This window comes from Catharus ustulatus, unplaced genomic scaffold (genome assembly GCF_009819885.2).
Source record: "Catharus ustulatus isolate bCatUst1 unplaced genomic scaffold, bCatUst1.pri.v2 scaffold_123_arrow_ctg1, whole genome shotgun sequence".
NCBI lineage: Eukaryota > Metazoa > Chordata > Aves > Passeriformes > Turdidae > Catharus > Catharus ustulatus.
This window is the reverse complement of record NW_024879469.1, coordinates 29,938-40,964: the sequence shown is the minus strand read 5'-3', so window position 1 is coordinate 40,964 and position 11,027 is coordinate 29,938. Positions and strand designations below refer to the sequence as shown.

At 43.0% G+C, this 11,027-nt stretch overlaps 1 long non-coding RNA gene across 1 annotated transcript; it reads right to left on the bottom strand.

Annotated features, from left to right (window-relative positions):
* Positions 1-8,835: 8,835 nt before the first annotated feature.
* On the bottom strand, positions 8,836-10,781 carry LOC117011374. Its single transcript, XR_004420939.2, has 2 exons — positions 10,482-10,781; positions 8,836-9,376 (listed from the first exon to the last, which is right to left on the bottom strand). It is a non-coding gene; the product is annotated as an uncharacterized LOC117011374 (long non-coding RNA).
* Between the last annotated feature and the right edge of the window lie 246 nt (positions 10,782-11,027).

The window sequence follows — 11,027 nt, the reverse complement described above, 5'->3', positions numbered from 1 at the left end:
GAAACATTTTGAGACTGTCTGGAAGAGAAAGAGGATGGTGAAAGCTAACACAAGGCTTGAAACTACTACTGTAAATGTTTTGTTTTTGTTTTTGTTTTTTTTATTTTATAACGTCTTTTAATTTCTTTCTTCCTTTTTTTTCTATAACCCAAGGATTTTTTCTTTCTTTCTCTTATAAACCATTAATATTTTGTAATAGCCTTTCCTTGCAAACATAACCATTTCTGCCTCAGCAGAAACAAAAGAGACTCCATGGACAGAGAGAGAAAAAATCAGAGTGTGTGTCCGAAAACGTCCTCTCTGCAAGAGAGAGGAGAGACTTGGGGAGGTTGATATAATCACAGTGAAAGATAAAGAAACCCTGTTTGTCCAGAAGAAGAGAATGGCTGTTGATCTTACACCATACGTTGTACAGGTAATGTCTTCCACTGAACGTTGTGCTTATGGGCCACTCGCGTAATTTGACCTTAGAAAGGGACCATTGTTCTGTCCAAACAGGCTGATCACTTTTCCAGGTGAGGGGTGGAGTCTCGGGACACGTGCGTTCAACAATTGTCCCAACTAAAAATCACGACAACGAACTCTGAGAGAGGCACCCCATTGGGATAGGGCGTCCCTACCCCATACGGTGATGGGGGCTCTTACCACAAATGGGCGGATGGTGGCCAACTTGCCTTCAGGGCCTTCAATGATGACATTGTGCTTGCTCTGCATGGACTCAGCGACACCACCAATGCCTGAGATCATACCTGCCATGTTTTCTTTAATTAGCTCTTTTTTATTTTTTATTGTTTAAAGGCTCTGGTATGTTATGCTTCAGAATGCTGGGAGATTGAGGCATTTTGTTTCCTTTTATTTTTCACCCCTACCCTGAATCTCTCGACTGATATATGGCTACATGGGTTGTTCTGCCTATTAAGTGTGCTAGATCGCTGTCTGCCTAATCCAAAGCCATATGAAGTCACTGGAAGGACTTCCATTATATCATTTTACCTTTGGATGGGATTGGCGGGAGATTAAACATTTTCATGTAAAGATTATCTTTGTTTTTCAGCAAGATTTTTGTTTTGATGAAGTCTTCGGGGACACATGTTCCACGCAAGAGATCTATATGAAGACAGCTTATCCTCTCATTCAACACGTTTTTAAGGGGTAGGACATCAGTGCTTAAATTTGTTATTTTTTGGCCTTGTTCTTTTCAAATTTTATGTGTTGCCTGAGTTTTCCTTTATGCTTTTCATCTTTTGAAATGCATCTTTATTTCCCATTTGCTATATACCTTCCTCCTTTCAGAATATTTTTGACTGCAATTTTGACAGGGAAATCAGGGAAAACTTTACTGGCACTTGGTGAAACATCTCAATTACAGAAGAAGGTTACAATTGTACCTCAGGTGCAGCAAAGAGACAGCACGGTCAGCCTAGAATAAAAAAATGTGTCCCAGGATTTCTGAACCCTCATCTTCACTCTAAAAAAGGCTCCTGTGTGGCAGAACACACTCATCTATAGAGAAATAATATTACCTCTTTCCTGAGACTACTGAGATATTTTTACATGCATTTTTACAGTTCATGAGGTAATAGAAATGATGAATAATGCTTTATTTTTATTTATATTTGCTTATCGGTTTAATCATAATTACATACTTCCTGATTAATGGGAAATTGATGGTGGCTTTACATGAGACATCTAATTTCTGTGCAAGATTATATATATAAAATATATACTTGAATATAATTAATGTTTTGTGTCTTTGAAGGAAAAGATTACATATCCATGCTGAAAATTACCTAAATGGAGTATTCTGTTACTAAAATCTCCAAGTGTCATCAACAGAGTATCATGCTCTTGAGAAAAGGAAAGTGAAAAAGGAGAATTAGGCTTGTACCTATCTGTGTAATAATCACTAAAGCCACAATTCACATTACAGCTAATCCAGCAATGCCACCAGAAGAGATTATGCTATTTTTAACCCAGCTTTCCCCGTACTTTTCCATCCCTCCTGCTGGCATTCTGTTTAATCTGACACGATGGTGAGGCCAATCTACAATCTAAGCTGCCAATAAATTTTTCACTGTGATTACCAGCCCTACATTTTTACCCATCCTTCTGCCAGGAGTACTGAACCAGGTACAAAACCTTTTTTTGAAGGGGGGCAGAGAAAGGAAAAGAAAGGAAGACAGCCAGCTCCTTGTGCCACATCAAATCTCCATAGGGTATACTTGGAAATCATTGTAAAGTGTTCTGCAGTTTCCCAGAGAGGGTATCAGACCAAACCTCATTGCTAAGGGGCTACTACAGATAGATAGCAGCATTGCAGAATATTATTTAATAGATAGGAATGAATCAGGTGTGGTGTTGCCTTCTCAAGGCGTGGCGACCTGGTTCAGGCCCGGCATGGTGGTCCCAAGCCCAGGGCCACTCGGTCCTGACTGACCGTACAGCCCGATATCTTCTGCATGCATATCCCTAACTCTCCACATGTGGCACTGAACACATAATGTCTTCACAGAGGCAATGCAACTTGCTTTGCATACGGGCAGACTGGTGCTGGCAAGACTTACACCATGATGGGGAATCACCAGAACCCAGGACTCTACGCCCTCGCGGCCAAGGACATCTTTAGGCACCTGGAAACATCACCATCCAGGAAAGATCTTATTGTTCTGATCAGTTTTTATGAGATCTACTGTGAACGTCTTTACGACCTCCTAAACGGAAGGAAAAGGTATTTAAGTAAAAACATGATTTACTGTAAGCCTGTGGTTGTGAATCAGCTGGTTACTGTTTTCATGTGATTACTTCTAACGTACTAGCATTTATAGCAAATGTTATGTATTTAATTAGGGTTGTTTCTAGGAGCTACTTAGGAAGGGATGCAAGATCTGAGAGTAGATGCTGTGACATTGATAGGGACTCCTGGTTTATTGTTTGGGGAAAAAATAAGGACTAATGTTTGAGATACAAGCTCAGGCTCTTGCTTACACTGTAATAAGATAATAGCTGAACATCCACAGGTAGAGAAACGAGCTTTTTGTGGCCAGAAGTTCCTGTCTTAGAATCACAGAATGTTTTGAGAAGGAACCTTAAAGATCATCTTGTTCCACCCTTGCTGCCCTGGGCAGGGACAACTTCCACTAGACTATTTTTTTCCCAGAATGCGATCCAACCTGGACTTGAATATTTTCATGCATGGGACATCCACAACTTCTTTGGCCAGCCTGTCGTGTGTCAGGCATTGTGGAGTCCTTGTCTTTTCCTGGTCAAGCATAAACTCTGGCTGTCCGTCCTGCTGTGCCAGTGGGATTTGGCTCTTGCCAATCCCTTCTCTGAAGATCCTGCTGATCTACATGCCTGACTGTGCAGAGCCTGCAGCAGAAATGCACTGGTAGTATCTCTTTAGCAGTGCAATGTCAGTGATGCTCGTTATAAATGAAGTACCTCTTCAGTTCTGAAAAAAAAAAAAAAAGAATGTCAGCAGGGCCTCTCCCCTGTCAGTAGCCTTGATTGTGTTTTCTCAGTGTCATGGCACAGACAAGTGTTTTCATTGCTGCTTTCTGAGATTTCAGGTATCTCCTTTCTACTGTTCTCTTTTCAGACTTTTTGCAAGAGAAGATACTAACCACATTTCTCAGATAGTTGGACTGCGGGAGATTCAGGTGGATTCTGTAGATCATCTGTTGGAGGTAATGTTTGGGATTCGTTCTTTGTATTCTGCAGTTTGATGTGCTGATTTGTGAGGTGTGTCACTTACAGAGATTATTTACTGTGTAGCACAAGTGTATGTGCTGTTTAAGGGCCTGAAATTGACAACCCCAGCAGAGCACCAAGGGGCTCTATTAAAAGTGCCTTTATTCATTAGGCTGTTTCTTGTGTTAGCCACATGCAAGCAGTTGATTCACAGCTGTCGCTTCTGTAGCCATTCCTTAGGGAAAGATTTCAGAAATTAAATAGTGTCCCAGTAAGGGACCTTGAAAGCTGGATATGTATTTTCTCCCAGTGGGGTATCCTGGGGTTCTTAGATTTTTGTATATAAAAGGTGTAGTTTTGGCACAGAATATATATATTTGAAAATTATTAGAATCAGAAACTAGAAAATATTTAAGATTGAGATATTTGTCTGAATTAGGATTAAAATACTGCTTACATGTGTGCATCAAGATCTTTAAACACTAGCTGACATTCACCATGAACAAGGTTTCAGTTTTCCTTCCCTACCTGGCTGAGCTCTAAAGGACACTGCACAATTTTCTGTATTGTCCTGCAGCAAGCAAGGTGATTAAATCTACTTTCTATTTAGCCTGACTTTGCATAGCTGAATTCATTTTTTTTGGTAAGGAAGTGCTTGATATTGTAACTGACTCATTAAAATTGGCATAGTGTTGTCCACTTACACTTACATTGCACTTAATTTAGTTTTTCATCTTCCCATTAACTCCAAACTTCAGGACAAGCTGGTGATGTTTTTGTGAGTAAGAGTGCAAATTTACCATATAGCTGTTTTATGAATGCCCTGCCCCTAGAGTTTCTGCAACAGTCCTTCAAAGTTTTCAGAAAAGAATTATCCAGATTTGTACCTTGAAGAAGCCTTTGTCCTGCTGCCTTGTCTTTTTTCCTTGTTTTCTTATTTTATTTTATTGTGTTGAGTATAATTAATAATTATCTGTCAACTTTGTCCCTTACTCTGGCTTACTCTACTACCTTGCACCAAATTTTAAGGCTGTAATGAACCTTTCCTCATAATGTTTCATCATCTTAGGAGGACAAGATCTCTTTCTGAGAGATTGTAGTTTTATTTGCAATTCACTTGGATTTTGCAGTTAATTTTGAAGGGGGATAAAGAACGTAGCACAGGAGAAACCGGAAAAAACCTATACTCGTCTCGATCTCATGCCATCATCCAAATTCGAATTAAAGACACAACCAAGAGGGCCTCTGGAAGGTAAGACCAGAAGCAGAAGTGCTCAGTGCAGATGTCAAGCCCAGGGACATCCAAGAGACAAAGCGGAGGTGTTAGTGCACAAGTGTGAGTTAAATTATAGGGTTAAAAGAGACTTTGAGAAGTTCCAGTCTTTCTGTTTCCAAGGAAAATGCTTTAGGCACATCTGCAAGAGCTGTGTCAACATTGTTCGTACAAATTTCCGGTGAAGGAGTTTGCCAATCAAATCCACCCCCTCATCTTCAGTGTTTAATTTTGCTAAAGGTAGATGCCTGCTGTGGACATACCCACGTGAACTCGTCACCTAGCCCACATTTTAACTTCATTTTCTGTTATTTAATGTTAAGATGCTCTGACACTGTTCCTGCAGCTATGCTTATTTTGGTATCTCAGATATTTCCAGTGGATGTATCTTGTTGTTCAAAAGTAGTAATTTCTAATCACTCTTCTGATGCCATTTGTTGCAACCTACTGATTTAATGAAAAAAGAAGAGGGATAAAAAGCCCCTAAGATAAATGCAGCTTTGTTTTTTTCTTAGGATATTGTTCATTGACTTGGCTGGCAGTGAAAGGGCAGATGAATACAAAGATTTGGACAATCGAATCAAAATGGAAGGAGCAGATATAAACCAAAGTCTTTTGGCAGTAAGCTACTATTACGTCTGGGGAAAGTTTTGTATTTAATTACTCTTTTAAAAGAAACTCTAAAATCAGAGTCTGTATGTTTTTGGTATTGTGTGAAACTAAGAAGATATACCTGGACAGTCTACAAGTAGTGACTGAATTAAATACAAAAAGCATCTTCGGGTAAACCTTTGTAACCTTAAGCCTGTAAAACCGAGTTCTGGACTCAATGATCATAATACTCTCTTCAAACCTTTAAACCCATGAGATTTGAAGTCTGCTGCTGGTTTGATATTCATTTTATTTTCAAATGGAAGACTGTCAAATACTGCAACTATGGGGGCCAAACTAAAGCATTATAATAGTTTGATGTCTTACTTGTTACACCCAGACTGCCTTCAGACTAGCGAGATGTGGTGCAGGCAGCAGCTCTGTGGAGCTCTGTGTGTGCTAAAGGGGTGTGCTTACCCAGCTCTTTGCATTTGGTGTAGCCCATGGAGCCATAAGGCAGGGCACAAATTGACTTTGCAGGCGCAACACATAGTCTTTAAGGTGATGAAGACCTGGGTAGGTTTGGTTTGATGTGGTTCAGTTCCTTGCCAGTGCATGACTGATCTATTTTTTCCCTTCTATTTTTTTTTTTCTTTTGGTAGCTGAAGGAGTGCATTCGAGCATTGGGTCAGGAACACACACATGTTCCTTTCCGGCGAAGCAAATTAACTCAGGTAAAATGAGCAGAAAGGCAAAAGGAGAGATTTCCCTGCTGAGGACAAAAATAGGGTGGCATAGTTCAGTCACTTCTTCAGGAAGAGGGAAATGCATAGCTTTTGTAAATTTTAATTTTAAAGGTAATCACAGAATTAAAGCCAACTGCTAATTTCCTCCAGCCAACAATGGGGACTGACAGCCAAAACTGAAGCCAAACAAAACCCCAAATACCACCTTCCAGATTCATACAGACTTACCATCCATCTCCCTCCAGTCTGGATCTTCTATTCAGTTATGCCAGTGTCCTGAGAGCTTTCATCAATATTTCTTGACTTCAGCTGTAACATCTGCTTTTTTCCTCAAACCATATTGTCACCCTTGATGCATCTGGAACAAGGGCCTGTTTAGGGCCCTAATTAATAACTGTATTCATTTTAAACTGTAAACAAATAAAGGAAGAAAACTGAGGCAAGAGGACTACATCAAAAAAAAAAAAGATATTGTTAATTTACATGATGTGCAAGGGGCATGAACTGCTAAGAACCTGTTTTTTTTCCTTTGAACCCTAGGTGCTAAAGAACTCTTTCATTGGCGATTTCCATCTTTGTATGATCGCCAATGTAGCACCTATGCAGAGAGCTGCAGAAGCCACAATAAATACTCTCCAGTATGCTCAGAGGTAGGAGTGAAACTCTGTCTTGCCAGGGTGAAAATCACAAAGTAAGAAGTAATGTGTGATGTTTTTCATTATGTTTTATTTTAATTGTATTGAAAATGTCAATTTAGACAAGAAAATTAATCTTTACAAAGGTAATATAATTGTTACCTATTCCAACTCTTAAAACTTTTTGGGTCTTGTAAGTACGGTAATTTCACGACCATAAGGCGCACCAGACATAAGGCACACCCCCGGGAGTCGGCAAAATTCGCAACTTCGTAGATCAGATAAGGCGCACCGGACTATAGGGCGCACTTTTTTTTGCAGCGAGGCTCCGCCCCCAGCTCCCCCCGCACGTTTGCTGGCCGAGGCCCCGCCTCCATCCGGCTGCCGTGGCACCGTGGCCCGCCTCCAGCCAGGAGCCCCAGCCTCGCAGCCCAGCAGGCACCCGGAAGCCCCTGACCCGCAACCCTGCCTCCAGTCAGCAGCCCGTGCCCCGCGGCCCTGCCTCCAGTCAGCAGCCCGGCCCCGCGGCCCCGCCTCCAGTCAGCAGCTCCTGTGATACCTGTGAAGATCACAGACAGAAAATAAAATATGAATTCAATATTTTGTCTTAGTATGTGAAAGCATTGATTTGTTCTAAAGAAGCTGTTATTTATCTGAAAGCATGACATCTTATAAATCCATCCTCTTTTTTACAGGGTCAAAAAGCTCAAAAAAGGGATGAGCTATTCGCCCCCTGCCCCAGAAAGGTGTCAAAGAGCGGAAAATATATCAAAACAGGTCCAAAGCACCCCCTCTTTTCCACCTGGGGAAAACAGCTCTCCAAAGGACCTGCCAGACACCTCCACCAGCAGCTCTCCAACTGCTGCATCAGAGATGGGGCAACCGAAGAGCGAAGTCCTAGAAAAAGCACAGTAAGTCTTGCTCATCATGAAGTTTGTAGTGAAGCTTAGAAATTCTGGACATGTGATACATTTACTTTAATTTGTATGTCATACTCGCATGTACTTCAAAAACCAATGGTTAATTGTTATATTAAATAATCATAAGATTAATCATAATTTATAGTAATTATCTTTAAAATATACGCTTGCTGTGTAACCAGTGTGTGCTTTTTGTTAATCAGACAGACTGCAATTCGTGCTCTTTGGCAGCAACTGGATGAAATGACATGCCTGTGTTTCAAAGAGGAGTCTTTGATAAATCAGATGCCAGCAATGGTAAGTGTTTCAGATGATAGGTTTGGTGCCCATTGAACCTGTATAAATTAATCTTAGAGATTATTAACTTGAATTGGTATGTGATGTTCCATGTCAGTTCAACCCCTTTTCCAAGTCTGTCTTAGTCCTGGGAAAGGACTCCCATTTTCAGTGCCTTTTGTGTCTGCAGTCTCCACAATGACAGGACCTTGGGGAGCACGAAATGGACAGGCCAGCTGAGATTGGCTACAGTGCTGGTATTCTCATGGCAGACCTGCAGCCATGGCCTCATGACCTGATGGGAAATAAATCCCTTGCATCTCTCAAGATTGGGCTGTTATATCTGATCCATAGTGGCCTAACTCGCCATTTATTTTCATAATCGATAAATCCCACATGAGAGGTGTCAGGAACTGAGTTCAGTTCATGGTAAAACTGGGTGACCAGTCCCTGTACCAAATCTTTGAAAATCTAACCAGAGTAGAAGAGTGACAATAGCTGCTTTAGACATTTTTTAAGTCACTATGTGAGCTGTAATTTCACCAACAGATGAAACTACCAGAGCCAGTGAATTTTGATATTCAGAGGCACTGACCTTTGTCTGCGAGGGCTGTGACTTTAATAAGGAAATGCTGATTTAATCTACTAGTCTGCAGAATGCTTTTGTGTTCTGCTACAGAGTAAAAAAAATACGCTGATTTTCTGCAGTCTGCTGATACTGTCCCCTGCTGTTTCCTTGTGCCTTTCTCACCAGGATTCCCAGCATTTCCTGACCATGCTGGATGAAATAGTGCAACAGCACAAGAAATGCCTAGAAGTTTTAACAAAAAAGATTCAAGACTCCTCATCCTAGATTCCATCAAAGGAGAAGCACAGTGCTGTCACTAAAAAATAAAAAGTGGTTGCAGCCATCTTGTAGTGACAGATGTGGTTCAGTTGGAGCAGTGCTCCTGTACAAGGTGCAGTTTCCCTTTCCCGGTGCCACGATGCGCTGGGCGATGGCCGCCAGTCCCTCCCAGTCCATCCCAGTCCATCCCAGTCCCTCCCAGTCCATTCCCAGTTCCCGTCCTTCAATCATGCATTGGTGGGTAGTACTCCCGGCTGCGGTCCTGCCTTCGCGAGCAGGGGTCCCCAGCCCGGCCTTCCTGGGCACAGTCAGGTTCAGGCATGATGGCAAATCCTGTCTGATTGAGCCGGGGTTTCTCCTCCTGGGTGTCCTTGCTGGAATCGCTGCCTGCCATTGTGCTGTGGGGGTGGGGAGGGGTGAGTCAGGGCCCCCAAATCCCCCCAAAACATCCCCTGAGCCCCCCAAAAAATCCCATTCCTACAGTCCCAAATATCCCCTAAACACCCCCAAAAATCCCATTCCTGTAGCACAAAATATTCCCAAAAAATCCCATTCCTGTAGCCCAAAATCCTCCCAAAAATTCCATTTCTATATCCCCAAAAGATCCTAATTTTATAGCCCAAAATCCCCTGGAAATATTTTTTTAAAAAATCCCATTCCTACAGCCCAAAATATTCCTTTACTAAAACCCTAAATTCTGCCAAAAAATTCATTTTTATAGCCACAAAAAATCCTAATTTTATAGCCGAAAATCCCCTTGAAATATCTCAAACAAATCTCATTCCTACAGCCCCAAATATCCCTAAAACACCCCCAAAAATCCCATTCCTGCTAGCCAAAAATATCCCAAAATATCCCATTTCTATATCCCCAAAATATCCCTTTGCTATAAGCCAAAATACCCCCAATAATCCCATTGCTGTAAGCCAAAAACCTTTCCAAAATATCTCAAAAATATCTATTTTTATATCCCCAGAAGATCCCCTCCACACTCAATTTTTAACCCCAAAATTTCCCTCCCGCCCTCCCCCCCACCTCCCCCAGCCAAACCCCTCATTTTCCCCCTCACGTCTCTGCTTTGCCTCCAAACCCGCATTTTTCTCCCCATCCCCATTCCTCGCCCCCGCCCGAACCTCTTTTCCCCTCATGATCCTTTTACTTTTTCCCAATTTCCCCGTTTTTCACCCCAAATCCCTTTTTTACCCCTCCCCCCCCCGGCTCTTCCCCCTCACGATCCCGCCCTGACCGCGCAGGCCACGCCCCCACCCCCCCACCATCCTGTCCCCCTCACGAACCCTCACGGTCTGCACCCCGCCCCCGCCCGCCATCGCCCCCCGAACCCCGCTCCTCCATCGCCCCGTGACCCCCTCAGCCGCTCACCTGCTCCTCTGTCGCCGACACCTGCGCTCTATGGCTACAGGACCCTCACGGTTCCCGCCCCCGCTCCGCCATTGCCCCCGAACCCCGCTCCTCCATCGCCCCGCGACCCCCTCAGCCTCTCACCTGCTCCTCTATCCCCGACAGCTTCGCTCTATCGCGATAGGGCCCTGACGATCGGAGCGGAATAACGCCGAGTGCAGCCGGCGCTGAGGCGACGCTGAGGAGCGGCCTCCCCCTTCCCCTGCAAACCGCAAGTCTGCCTGACGCTCCTCCCTTACAAACTGCAAATCTGCCTGACGCTCCTCCCATGCAAAACCGGAAGTGGAAACAGCACAGGCTGGCACAAAACTACAAAACACAATGGCATAGAAACACAACAGGATTGCACAACAGGATTGCACACAGGGGCTTTTATTGCAGAGCTCTGGGAGTCGGGATACAACCCCAAATCTGACTCAACATTTGTTCCCAGGCCTGGTTCCCTTTCCCAGCCCCACCAGACCCAGCCTTTCTTTCCACCCCCTGAATCTGTTGTACACAATTCCCATGATTTTAGAAACATTTTTAGCCCTATGCTATCATTTCCCCCCTTTGAAAGTATTTTCACTTCACTATAATGAGTGTAAAACTTGATTCACTCCTTTTGGCTTCTGAGTTTATACTTGATGT